This window comes from Cydia pomonella, chromosome 5, assembly GCF_033807575.1.
Source record: "Cydia pomonella isolate Wapato2018A chromosome 5, ilCydPomo1, whole genome shotgun sequence".
NCBI lineage: Eukaryota > Metazoa > Arthropoda > Insecta > Lepidoptera > Tortricidae > Cydia > Cydia pomonella.
Window position 1 is genome coordinate 6,266,072 of NC_084707.1, and position 15,111 is coordinate 6,281,182.

Consider the following 15,111-nt stretch of genomic DNA (forward strand, 5'->3'; position numbering starts at 1 on the left):
AAAGTTGCAGGCATCCATAGGCTACGGTGACAGTTTATCATCAGGCGGACAGTATTCGTGTTTGCCACCGACATGGTATAAAAAAAAAAGTTGCAGGCATCCATAGGCTACGGTGACAGCTTATCACCAGGCGGGCAGTATTCGTGTTTGCCACTGACGTGGTATAAAAAAAAAAGTTGCAGGCGTCCATATGCTACGATGACAGTTTATCATCAGGCGGACAGTATTCGTGTTTGCCACCGACGTGGTATAAATAAGTTCACCAGTACCAGGAATCGGAATTAGGTCAGCTAAAAAATACCTATTACATAATATAGAGATGTTACAACCTGGTAGAAAAATGTATTTTTTTCTTGAATACCTGGGTATGCGATATTTATTTATTATTCACATACAGATATACTCGACTTTGCTAGTTAACGACATAATTAGGTTTAGAAACTCCCTTTTCTAAAAAGTGTGATGTAAATGTTACCAGATGTAACTAGAAATAGTTACAACTTTTAGATTAACATGAAACATCCCGTACTGTAAGTAAAAACATGTATGTTTAACATTACGACTAGTACCTGGATAAATATCGAATACCCAGGTATTCAAGAAAATATATATTTTTCTATCCGGTTGTAACCACTCTATATTATGTGCTCTTGCAAATATGCCCGTATGCATATTTTAAAACAAACTTATTGGGCAGTTGGAAAAGTACAAAGTCCATATATTTGTTGACCACAAGCTCCAAAACCAACCGCACCGGGGAGCGAGCCGAGGCCATCGATCTCGACCTTGACTCAAAAATGTACACGTGCTCTGTGGCGTCAGATACATACAAAGTAGCGCCAACTGGCGAGGATATATGCACAACTACCAAGGGGCGCAGGGCCAGGGGCAGCGGCGGGGAGGGGGGGCGGGGGAGGGCGGGGAGGTGGCTGCGGCAGCGGCGGGGAAGGCGGGGGAGGGGGCGAGGCTCCTAGGCCATCGACCTCGACTCGGGAATGCGGCGGGCTGACGTGCATGTAACGACTTTGAAGTTGCAGGCATCCATAGGCTACGGTGACAGCTTACCATCAGGCGGGCAGTGTTTGCCACCGACGTGGTATAAAAAAAAGTTGCAGGCGTCCATAGGCCACGGTGACAGCTTACCATCAGGCGGGCAGTGTTTGCCACCGACGTGGTATACAAAAAGAAAAATAAGCCGATATATATATGCATATTTTAAATCTAACTTATTCTCTCTCTTATCTCGATCGACCTCGACGCCCACGTAGGAATTTGCAGGTGGCCGTCGGCGCCACATTGGCGGCTGATGCACAAATACCTAAACTGAGGCAAGGCGGCGGTAGGGCCAGGGGCAGCAGTGGCGCCATCTAACGGATCTTTGCCGAACTTTTTAAATTCATCGATAACTAACTTACTTACACGTACAAAGTAACGCCATCTGACGGGGATCAATGAACAACTACCAAGTAGCGCCATCTAACGGATCTTTGCCGAACTACCAAGTGGCGCCCTCTGGCGGATCTTTGCCGAACTACCAAGTGGCGCCATCTAACGGATCTTTGCCGAACTACCAAGTGGCGCCATCTAACGGATCTTTGCCGAACTACCAAGTGGCGCAGGCCAGGGGCAGCGGCGGGGAGGGGGGCGGGGGGAGGGCGGGGAGGCGGCGGCGGGGAAGGTGGGGGAGGGGTGGAGGGGGAGGGGGGGAGGGGGGAGGGGGGTTGAGGGGGTGGGGGGAGGGGAGGGGGTGAGGGTGAGGGGTGAGGGGGGGTGAGGGGCGAGGGTGGGAGGGGGGGGTGGGGGGGTGAGGGGGGGTGTGAGGGGGGTGAGGGGTGGTGGGTGAGGGGGGGTGAGGGGGGGGGGAGGGGGGGAGATAAATACCTAAAGTGAGCTGGAATCGGCATATCCTCCCTACTGATATACAATCTTTTTTTTTTATAAAATGTAAGGATCGTATGTAAAGAGTAAAGTAAATATATAGGAAAAGAGAGCCCTCTTGAAGCATTTTAAGGAAACTAATTTCGAAGCCCTATCTCTATTTTGTATCCGAAACTAGCAATGTATGTATGCGTGCACATCTACATATGCATCCGTATGTGTAGGTACTTTATTGCGAAAAATTGCTCATTTGCTATCTATTTTACTCGATTTTGTTATAAATTTCAACCTGTATCATCATCCCTATACAATATAAATACTCTTTATTGCACAATTCAATAAAAGAAAACAATACAAAAGAAAACATACACATAAGCACAGGTAAACAATATGCGGTCTTATCGCTAAAAGGCAACCTTTGGGTTGCGGAAATTAAAAAAATCACATTGTCAGTAACCGTCGCGCTGGTAGTGGTACTGGATAAAAATTATGGTACGAAAGTGTGATCAAGAAAACAATAAATGTGATAATTAAGGTCAGTAGGTAAATTGAAGAAAATTTAAAGTTTGATAATCACTGCTGTTTTTAGGGTTCCGTAGCCAAATGGCAAAAAACGGAACCCTTATAGATTCGTCATGTCCGTCTGTCTGTCCGATTCTGTCACAGCCACTTTTTTCCGAAACTATAAGAGGTATAATGTTCAAACTTAGTAAGTGGATGTATTCTATGAACCGCATTAAGATGTTCACACAAAAATAGAAAAAAAACTATAAATTTTGGGGGTTCCCCATACTTAGAACTGAAACTCAAAAAATCTTTTTTCATCAAACCCATACGTGTGGGGGTATCTATGGATAGGTCTTCAAAAATGATATTGAGGTTTCTAATATCATTTTTTCCAAAATGAATAGTTTGCGCGAGAGACACTTCCAAAGTGGTAAAATGTGTGTCCCCCCCCCCCCCCCGTAACTTCTAAAATAACAGAATGAAAAAACTAAAAAAAATATATGATATACATTGTCATGCAAACTTCCACCGAAAATTGGTTTGAACGAGATCTAGTAAGTAGTATCTATGGATAGGTCTTCAAAAATGATATTTAGGTTTCTAATATCATTTTTTTCTAAACTGAATAGTTTGCGCGAGAGACACTTCCAAAGTGAAAAAATGTGTGTCCAAAGTGGTAAAATGTTGAACAAGATCTAGCAAGTAGTTTTTTTTTTAATACGTCTCAAATGGTACGGAACCCTTCATGCGCGAGTCCGACTCGCACTTGGCCGCTTTTTTTTAAATAGGTAAAGATCTGATTGTTTCTGGTCCGATCTTTACCTGGAAGGGTCAAGATCGGATATCGGTCTACAGCAGTGCTAGGTCTGTTAACACAATTACAAAAACAAACACAGTTTCATCACAATACGCAAAATAAATTACAGAGCGAAGATCGGATAGAAGGAAGAATTCGCGAAATTTACCTTGCTCTCTGTGATTGCACATAGCATCAGCCCGACTCCCTGAGCGACGCGGGGACACTGACAGTCGAGGCGCAATGAAATGGCGTCTTACACAATGTTGCCAACATTAAAAAATAAAGCCAAATTAGGGGGAAATGAATGTCCTACGTTCTTCACCCGCATCCGGTATTTACCCAACATACCTTAATCGTTGAACAGCCGCATTTCAAAATGGCCCTTATTTTGATATCGGCTAGCCGTAATGTAATACGGCGGATTATACAATACGACTGCGATACTTATATATAAATCCCCTCGTCAATGTAATTTCATTAAATTTGCTATCTTAGTGGCAAACATCAAAGTAGTTATCTTTTACTTGTGGCGCACAAGTGTGAGCAATGTAAAATACTATATTTCTAAAAAAAATTGCCTACACGTAATAAAAGAAAATGTGATTATTAAATTATAATACGAAAGGTGGTCAAATCGCAAAATGCTGTCGTTTTATTTAAAATAATGAAATAATTAGACCAGTTCCGAAAGTACCGAGAAATCCCGGTTCTGTAAAACAGTACCGGTTCTGCAATCCCTAATAAGGATGTTATGCCCATCACTATTCCTTCTGTGTACGTATATTTAGAAACTGTCTCCGCCTCCAATTCGTGCGATAAGGACAACTGCAGCTCGGACCGAAACTCACTCGCAAAAAACTCAAAAATCGAGGTTTCGCTCTCGACTGTTTCCTCCTCCAAAACGCAACTAATCATTATGAAATTTTGGGAATTGCAAGAGGAAGAAATAATCTATGCCGCTATGTTTTGATTTTTTGGATATTTTTTGTCATATTTGTATACTGTGCCTTTTTTTACAGCCAATTCAATTTAGCCGTTTTTGCGATTTTCGAGGCGCTGTATCTTTCTTCAAAATAAAATAATCCAAAAAAGCAAAACATAGCGGCACAGATATTGATGATATTGATCTTATTTGAAAAAATCACTGCTCTAGGTTAAAAATCCAGGGAGGAATCAGTCGAGAGCGTTTGTATGGAAAAATCGCAACTAGGAATTCCTCTTAACAAACAGTTTTGTATTTACGTTTTAATTAGTATTACGAAATGTTATAACCTAAATTCATTGCCTGTCATAGACAAATGTAAACAATGAATTCAATGTGTTTTACACACTCGTTTGTTTTGCTATGTTATCGGTTTATTTTCACCTTCCGGTTTTTTTCATCTTGTCTATGAAGTTGGCACTACTTGAGGTTGTTCTCTTTGATTGATGTTGATATGAGAATTACTGGAAATTTAAAAACCGCGAAACCGTTTTTTCTATTCCTCGCGTCTTAAATTCTGGTACTAGTAAAATATTAAATAGGGTTAAAAATGACTAAAAGAAAAGCCGACGAAAGTGAAACGGATTATATTAGAAGAAAACTTCGAAAGTTGGAGAAGAAATTACACAAAATCTCATCTGAACCGGTGACAATGGCGTCGCCGCCGCAAACCCCTCAACAACAACCACCATCTTCGGAATCGACGCCATCACCGCAAACAAATACACAACCTGCTCAAGACAGGAGGGAAAATATGGATGGCGAGACATCTTGTGAGGTACCAGAGGCAGAATCCCAAAATAACACCGATGACCTTGTCATAGGTATGTTTACATTAACTTTAATTGAAATTATACAGGTTTGCGCTACCACAAAGCGGGTAGACCCTGATCTAAATCTTGTGCTATCACATAGCGGATAGACGGAACATTAAATACTTAATGTAAATGTGACTTATTGGAAAACCAAACACTTCAATTCTCAAAGCTAGTGCTATCACTCAGCGGGTAGACCATGCTTTTACTACATGATTATCAAAGTATATTTGTTATACATTTCAGAGGAAGGAAGTGGGTTACCAGAGGAGTTTTTACTGGCGTTGGGCACAGAAGGTGAAGAAAACGAGGAGAAAGGGCCCGAAATTCGACCGGAGCTTGCAACCCGCTGGACAAAACTTATGAGCGCTGGATTGGAGAAAGAAAATTTAGCACAGATTATTAAGAAATATCCAGCCCCTGCTAACTTTATGACAGAGGCTCCTAAAATTAACCCTGAAATATCAGCTTCACTCTCAGATATATCTCTGAAAAGAGACAATCGCATTATCCTTAGACAAAACTTAATGCTGAAAGTCATGTGTGCATTAGGAAAAACATTAACAAATGTATTGAAAGGGAATATCAACTCGAGCTCGATCATTGAGCAGGTGAATGACGCGGCAAAACTGTGTTGCACAATTTTTCATGAAGACTCATCATCAAGAAAATTTTTCGCCCTTGCTGGAACGAATCAAACCATCAGGGAGGCAGTCAAAGATGTTAAACCGGATGAATTTTTATTTGGTAAAGACTGCGCTGAAAGAATTAAGGCTGCTCAAACTATAAAGAAAACTGGAACTCAAATTAAAGCTCCTGAGCCCTCAATAAACAAAAACCCTGGAGCTAAACAGACCCAACCAAAGAGACAGGGAAACTGGAGAGGCCCGCCACAACATCAACAACAACAACGAACACGTGGCGGGCATCGTCATGCACCGTCACACCACCAACCCCAACGGAAGTACTACACCACGTCACACCAGAGGGACCAGAAACGGAACCAGCACCGGGGCCGTCACACATACCGCCGCTAATCCAGGTACATGCTGGTAGGATTAGACACTTCCATAACAATTGGTTAGAAATTACTAATGACCAAACAATATTACATTGGATCCAGGGGTATGAGATTCCATTTAGTGCCACTCCTCCAGCATATCAAGCAACAACACAACAGTGGTCTCGAAAAGAAATTACGCTTATTGGTCAAGAAATTGATAAGCTTATGGGTTTGGGAGCAGTGTCCACTTGCTCTTACACTGAAGACCAATTCACATCCCCCATATTTTTGGTCCCAAAACCCAATGGGTCTTATAGGTTTATTTTAAATTTGAAAAACCTTAATCAGTACATAAGTACAGACCATTTTAAGCTAGAGGACATCAGAACAGCTTGTAAATTAATGACACAGGACTGTTATATGGCAACAGTGGATCTTAAAGAAGCATATTTCTCAGTACCAATTTCAGAAAACTCTAAAAAATACCTAAGATTTACCTTTAATGGACATTTGTATCAGTTTAACGCCTTACCATATGGCCTATGTACCGCTCCCTTCGTATTCACTAAATTAGTCAGGCCAATAAGTACTTACCTCAGAAGTAATAATGTGATTCTAACTACCTATTTGGATGACCTCCTGATTTTTGGAAGTTCGAAAAAAGCTTGTAAGGAAAATGTTACACTAACTTGTAGTCTACTACAAGATTTAGGATTCACTATAAATTTTGATAAATGCTGTCTTTCACCTAATCAAGTATGTACGTTTTTAGGCTTTTCCTTAAACTCTACAAATATGACTTTAGGGGTACCAGAACAAAAACAGATCTCAATATTACATAAAATTAAGTCATTTAATAAAAAGACTTGCTGTAGTATAAGAGAATTTTCACAATTACTAGGAACCCTTACAGCACTTGCCCCAGCAGTCCCCTATGGTTGGGTATACACAAAGATTCTGGAAAGAGAAAAATATTTAGCATTATTAAAAAATAATGAAAATTATGATGCAATGATGACACTTCCACAGACTATAACCCCAGAATTCGATTGGTGGTGTGATAATGTACATAACCCAAATTTGATTAAACAACATAAATTCACTCTGGAAATTCACACGGACGCATCCTTGTCCGGATGGGGTGCTGTGTGTGAAGGAAAGAAGGCATCAGGGTCTTGGTCATCTTTAGAAAAACAAAATCACATAAATTTTTTAGAACTGAAAGCTGCCTTATTAGGTCTCAAATGTTTTGCTAAGGGTTTAAATAATTGTGAAATACTATTACGAGTTGATAATACAATGAATTCAACTAGATCTGCATTATCTTTGTTATTGGGACCAAACGTAGGAATTGATGATAGAATAAAAAGGCTAATGAAGGGTATATACAGATCTAATCCACCTAAACCAAAGTATAATGTTACGTGGGACCCCGGGGTAGTTTTAAACTACCTGGCTACCTTACCTATTACAAATGTACCACTGGAAATATTGACCAGAAAAATGGTAACACTACTGGCCTTAGCCACTGGGCACAGGGTTCAAACATTGTCACTAATATCTTTAAAAAATATAAGTTTTTCTAATGATAAGATTAGTATTTTCATACCAGACATAATTAAAACATCCAAAAAAGGTGTGCCACAACCATTATTACAACTTCCAGTATACGAGTCCAAGATAGAAATTTGTCCTGTAACCACTCTAAAATCATACATTCAAGCCACAGAAACCTTTAGGACTAACCATGATAGACTAATCCTTACTTTTAAAAGACCTTATGTTCCTGCAACCACCCAAAGCATAAGTCGTTGGATTAAAAAAACCCTAAATGAAGCAGGAATTGACACCAGTGTATTTACAGCCCATTCGACTAGACATTCCTCAACATCTGCTGCCTTTAGATCAGGCTTAAATATCGACCAAATTCAACAAACTGCTGGGTGGTCTGCAAGTTCAGCCACCTTCGCTAGGCACTATAATAGACCTGTGGCACAGTCTTTTCATTTCAGTCATGCAGTTTTGAGTTCTTCACATATTATATAGATTCATTTACTTAACAGAATTCTGTTACTACTTAGATTTATTTTTAAATAAAAGAGGGAGTAATAAATACCTTGAAAATTATTATATGTCAAGTTTCAGTCATTAGAAGTCGTTTTATGTTTTCTTTTTTATGTTAAATTTTATTCAATGAAAATAAAAGTTGTTGTCTATGTACATTGGTAAATTACTCACAACCTTACCTGTAAACAACTACTGTAATAACGTCTCGGACAAGGAGTAGAGTATAATTGTATGATTAAACGAACTTACCTTAAGTGAAGTTCTATCATAATTATACGATGCTCCTTGTCCGAGACGTCGATCCCTAACCCACCCCATAAATTACCAAGAATTTATTCCCTATATATAAGGTTTGTTCGTAACATTCCTTTAAACTTAATGATTGTCATACATCTGTCAAACGAGAGGCGTATTTTTTTCTTTTTAAATTTTAGCTTTAAAACAGTGACTTGGCGCTAGGCTGTCAGCGCTACTACTGTAATAACGTCTCGGACAAGGAGCATCGTATAATTATGATAGAACTTCACTTAAGGTAAGTTCGTTTAATCATACAATTTGTTTAACATCTTGCGCGTTTAAATCTGCAGCGACCTTTCTTCGCCTAACCTTTCTACTGATATTGCAAGGGCGCAGACATTAAGATAACAGTTGTCTGAACACACTATTAACTTTTACGTAAGATTCACTTTAATTAGCTTTATCCGAGGTACCACCACGATACCAACTTGTTTCGTTAAGCTAATTAGTTTTTGCCGTAATTAGTTTTTTCTTTTACCTAGTCGCTGCCTAACTAGTATTAGACAATATACGTTACATAAATGTTCAGGCCAAGGTCAACTGTAAAAATGCTGAAACCACAGATTTCTATTTGAATGCTGAAACCAGACATTTCCGCTGAAGGGCAAATATCCACAAATCTCCCAAAACCCATACTTGTTGTTTTCCGAGCGAGGCTATTGAATGTCTGATTTACGACAGATATTTCGCAACTATTTCCATTTACAAACACAGCCATTTCGACACGGAACATTTTGGTGTATTTATTTTCTTTATAGATGATTTCTGAGAGAGAGCTTTTGCTCGTGATTTCATATAGGTATAACGTATTCATATAATACTCGTATAATCTTTTTTTAAATGTTGTATTGCAATGTTGATACGTTGTGCGAGGAAGCCGCTTGCTCTTCGATCACCAGTTACGTCAGCCAAACGCTTCGGGATTTCTACAAAAAACTTGTGCGCACTGGGATCCCATGGACCTAGAGTTTCAACGCCAGCCTATTCAGTCAACTTCCATTATAAAATTAAAATATACCTAGGTAAGTACGTAGGTATGTACCTACCTTCCAAGTTTTACCTTCATAATATTATTTTTGTACAGAAGTAGGCACCTTATGTTCCAATTTAGGGTAAAAGCTGGTTGTGTACCAAATTTAATTTAATGTTCATCTAATATATTATCATGTATATCACTATTATACTATAGGAAATCTCCCAAAGCCTATACACTAGTAATTTTCCGAAGCAAAGCTATTTTCTGAAGCATTTGATTTATGAGTAGTTTTCTTTCATAAATATCCCGACTAGGAAACACGACAGAGTGAAATATAGCCTGCTTGATTGGATATTACTCAGATAGTACCAGGGACACAGGCAAGTAGTCACTGACCATTGGAAAACCTTAACACGGGGCAATAAAGTTCAAATCAACATTTAACCGTGTCAAAGATGTTCAATGGGCCAGAAATATATCATGGACGTTAAGCCTTCCAGATATGACTAAATTTACGACGGCTACTAAAATGGTGGTACCTTTCTAGTGATGCAATGCTAAAATGAAAAAAAAAGTGAGATTAATTAAAGTTAAATATGTAGATTAATAGAAAAATGGTCTTACCGATGTTTTAAGCAAGTTGTAATAAACAACAAAGTATATAATAAACAACATACTATAATCTGAGAGAGAAACGAAAGCAAAATATAATGACGACATATTATTCTTTGGAGACAAAACTATTTTATCGAGCATGGGCTGTCAACAAGGAGACCCGCTTGGGCCCGCCATTTTCAGTTTAGTCATTCATCCAATTATCACTAAACTAAATTCAAAATTCAACCTCTGGTATTTAGATGACGGATCCCTTGGCGGCGATGCCCTAAACGTTTTAGAGGATATTCAATATATCATAAACCAATTTTCCAAAATTGGACTATCTTTAAACTTCACCAAATGTGAGATATTTATGCCAGATCACCTTCCATCCGAAAAAAAAATCGATATTTTAACAAAATTTAATGGGGTCCTGCCAAATATTTCTGTTCACTCTAAATCATCCCTCACTCTTTTAGGCTCCCCAGTTTTCGATGAATCTGTTAACCCTATAATTAACTGCAAACTAAATTTATTCAATAGTACTTCTGATCTTCTGTTTAAAATAAATCCCCATATAGCGTTTTTCATCATTCGTTTCTGTCTGTTCACCCCAAAATTTATGTATTTACTCCGTAGTTGCTCAATTTGGAAATTCCCATCAATCCTTTCATCAATCGACTCCTCCCTTCAGGAAACTTTATCAAAAATTCTAAACATTCATTTTGAAATTAGACCCTGGATCCAAGCGGTTCTCCCAATAAGATTTGGGGGACTAGGTGTTCGCACATCCTCTAGCGTGGCTCTACCTGCTTTCCTGTCCTCTGTGTATGGTTCGCTGTCTCTCGTCGGTATTATTTTAAACCGCTCTACGATACCTGTCGATGAGATAGCGAACCTGAAGGAGGCCAGGGAGGCCTGGTGTGAGTCGTGCCCGGGAGCTGACATCCCAGTTGCCCGTCATTGTCAGCGGGATTGGGACTCTCCACGCTTAAAGTTAGTCCATGCCTCACTTCTCGAAGACAGCCCAGACGATTATGAACGTGCGCGCATCCTGGCGGTTTCGGCCCCCGAGTCGGGACACTGGTTGAATGCTTACCCTGCTAAACAGATCGGCACTGTTCTGGACCCAAATAGCTTAAGAATAGCAATATGCTTGAGGTTAGGGTCCAGAATATGTGTACCTCACACGTGCACCTGCGGCAAAAATGTGGACCAGCTGGGCCGCCATGGCCTCTCTTGCTTAAGAAGCGCCGGTCGAATATATCGCCACGGTACTATAAACGATTTGATCCGTCGCGCGCTTGCCACCGTGTCTGTGCCTGCGGTTTTAGAACCCGTGGGCATGGCGAGAGACGACGGCAAGCGTCCCGACGGAGCTACCTTAGTGCCGTGGAAACTAGGAAGGGCCCTGGTGTGGGACGCAACGTGTGTCGACACCTTTGCACAGTCCCACATTGGATCAACCCGCATTCAGGCCGGCGCTGCGGCTGACCAGGCCCAGATCCTCAAGCGACGCAAATACTCAGCCTTACTCAACGACTATGAGTTTGCGGCGCTCGCGGTTGAGACTTTGGGTCCCTGGTCAGCCGACATGAGGGCATTGTCGGCGCGGCTGGTCGACACAACAGGGGACCCCAGGACTGGCGCGTACCTCTCTCAACGCATCTCCCTTGCGATACAGAGAGGTAACGCCGCCAGTGTCATGGGGTCTATGCCGCAGGCCGACTTATTGGACGGGGTGTTCTCTATGTAATTGGGTTTATTATTATTTTGTAGGTAAGTATATTTTTATTTTTCCTTTGTTATTTTTAAGTTTAACTAGTTTTCATTTCATAATAGTATTATTTAATTTAGTTAGTTTTATTTAATTTTATTGTAATGAATGTATTAGTAATCCCTTTATATTATGTATAGTACAACATTAAATCCATAGAAGGATGTTCAGGGCGTCCGCTAGCTGGCGCGGTTGCACGGAGCGGGTGAGCGGGTGAAAAATAGTATGAGCAACACAACTGGTACCACGGATTTTACCTACAATAACACCCGCATGCGTGCACCCGCGCCATCTAGCGGGCGCCCTTACTGAATACTCAGACCTGAAAAACACCGCTTTATAGCAATCAGGTAAACCTTCCCAAAGCAGCTTATATCACTAACAGTAAACCACGACCACAGTATATAAGAGCACAATCCGCTAAGCTTATGCAAAATCCTGAACTTTAAAAAGAGTAATCTTTAAAGGAAATACATGGCCCTTAAACTTGTGTACACAAATAAAGTGGAGTTATAGTGGAAATTATGTAAATCGGAGCCGGATTAAGTCGAGTTTAGGAGAATTTGAGTGCGATTAGCGCATCTCTGGAATAGCCACGTATTCTAATTGGTTACATAAGTAGACTCATAGAATTAGATTTTACAGAGACTAGTGGTTCTGGGAGCTGTAGACCAGGCGAACCCCCATGGCTACGTCATTTTGGAAAATCCAAAAACTAAATCAAGAAAAGAACCCAGAAGTAGAAGAATTATTGAACCTGCTCGCGTAGCCAACATGCCAATCGTTAGTCCTCCGTAGCGTAGCGTAGTCATCTCTCTCTATCATTCTTTCATATTAGTGCAGCAGTGACAGTTGCGTTTCGTTCGCTACGGAGCGTCAACGATTCGTATGTTGACTGCGCGGTCTGCTCTCAAAATTGTACGAGAATCTGTTGAAATACGACTTGTAGAACAGAACAGTAGGAAATATACAAGCATTTTTGTCTAAACTATGTTGATGCGATCTGAGAGCCCCTATAATTGGTTATGTGGGAGTCCGATTCTTCGGTATTCGGTAGTGGGTTAGGAATGTCTCTAAGCTGAGTTATGGACCTTCGGATAGTTGAGATGGGTTAGCATAACTACGATTAACCGTATTTACTTGACGAGGGTGGCTATGTTAATCATTTAACTTAATCTTCAAAGTATACGTAATGTAATCTATAAGTACATTGCAAAATCATTGACAGCAAAAGCATTTTGGTCATTATATCTTTTTCATGGAAATAGTTATCTTCTATATTTCGGAAGCAGCAGAATTTTTACTTATCTTAATATTTACTTCACTACTTTTAATGAACTGACTTGCAATCTAAGTAAGCAAAATAGCCTTAATATGATTTCGCAAATCGAGAGCGCCACAGGCTTGTGATAGTCGGATCATTAAAGTCAATAAATAAACATGTTTAAAATATTAACTGAACCCATTTCTCAGTAAAGCCCGACCAGAAATATATGATCATTGTTAAGAGGGCGCTGTTATTCTTATACGAGTATTATATAGGGTGACAGTTCAGTTTAGTATGAAAAATTTAGTTTCAATGAAATTCCGCAATATGGCGCGTGATCATATATTACTGGTCAGGCTTTATATGCAACTTCGCAATGATCAGCCATTAGACCATTACTCGACAAATCAACAACAAAATGTGCACCATAGTGCCATGTGTACATTTATAGGAAAATATCCACGCCTCCCAATCAACAAAAAATTACGCCCGTTAAGGATTAAAATGACGCAACGTCACATCAAACCGACACAAAAGATGTGCGTGACGTTTTCGTCACGCCAGCATCACGTGTAAATGTTTGTTTTGTTTGTCTGTTTGCAAACTTATCGATGTAAACAGACTTTGCATTGAATAAGCCGAAATATCGATCTCATATAATCCGATTATAGAAAATTGATCCGCACGCTGCATTGGCTACGACACTTTCAAATTTCAAAAGCATTTTAAAAGGGAATATTGTATCATGGGTAAAACATTTTATTAAGTTTCGATGGTGTTTTTTTATCAAATTGCATAAAACCACTCCTTAGTATTCTCAATATAATATCTACCCAACAACTACTTCAGAAACAAAATCGAAATTTAGGCTTATATTCAATTAAGTATATCCAAAATACCAGCCATTTGGTTGGCACATAATTTACGGGAAAACTTGTTGGTTTGAGATAAGGTCAAACGTGGCATCAAATACATAGAAGAGTAGTTATAGTCATAATACTCATAGTCCGTGCATCAATCCTGTGCATTCGGGGATCGAGGAAGTTGGAGGGCGTGCGCCGTGAAAAAGTTCCCTTTTCAAATAAAAAAAAAATACATTTTTACACAATTTTTTTTGTGTTGTAGGAACCTGTATAATTATAAATAGAAAACACTCATGACTCAGGAACAAATATCTGTGTTCATCGCACAAATAAATGCCCTTACCAGGATTTGAACCCGGGACTATCGGCTTCATAGCCAGGGCAATAATACACAAATATACAGCAAATGAAATAGTATTAAGTACACACATTTTATAAACCAGCTTATAACTCCCCTAACCATAAACTATCGATAAGATACTTATCGAAGGATATTGGAAAGATGCGATTTGGCGATAAGCATGGGTTATCTTCGGGAACGCGGCAATATCCGAATTGGCACGAAACTCATAAATATCTAGATATCGGCCATCTCTCTTAGGGTGACGTGAATGTGTCTGGACTGGACAAGGGCCTAGGCAAGATGGTTATCGTTGATAGAAAACGCCAATCAAAACTCGAATAATATATGGGAAAAGTCACGTGATAACTTTTTTAACATCTGTTATCCCGATACCTACATTGTTTTTTTTTCTTTTAGCGTTTGTCGATATACGATTGTCATCGTAGCTAGGCCCCCTGGGCCTTCATTTTGAAGAGTGAAAGAAAAAGAGATTTTAACAAAGTATTACCCAAAATTCAAGTTAAACCTCCTTAAAATTGCCTTTCACGGTTGAAAAATTAATGATTCTCTACCAAACAGCTGATATCTACCTTTCTGAGGTCAATTCCTTTTTGACGTCTTTTTCCCTTGCAAAACGCCTTAAAAGCTTTCAAAGAAGGTAGGGGAAATTGTCAATTACTGGCCACTTTTTAATAACTGGCCACCTTTTACTAAAAATGAATTATTTTCACCTACTTATAAACATAATTCCGTATCCGTATAAACAAAAACCCGTAGGCAGGGTCACTAGTGTCCCTACCGATCGATAATATTTTAAAGTTCGTGTGAATTGTCCAAGCGCGATTGATTACGGAGCGAGATTCGGACTATGTAATTAATCTGAAATTGATCTCCTAGGCCAGTGTGGCGACCAACCAAACCTACGCATTTCAATATCACA

General features: G+C 39.7%; 1 protein-coding gene across 3 annotated transcripts in view; it reads right to left on the reverse strand.

The window, feature by feature from the left end:
* Positions 1-15,111, reverse strand: part of LOC133517609 (uncharacterized) — a 214,972-nt gene that overhangs the window by 93,423 nt on the left and 106,438 nt on the right. The gene's annotated exons all lie outside the window — the stretch shown is intronic.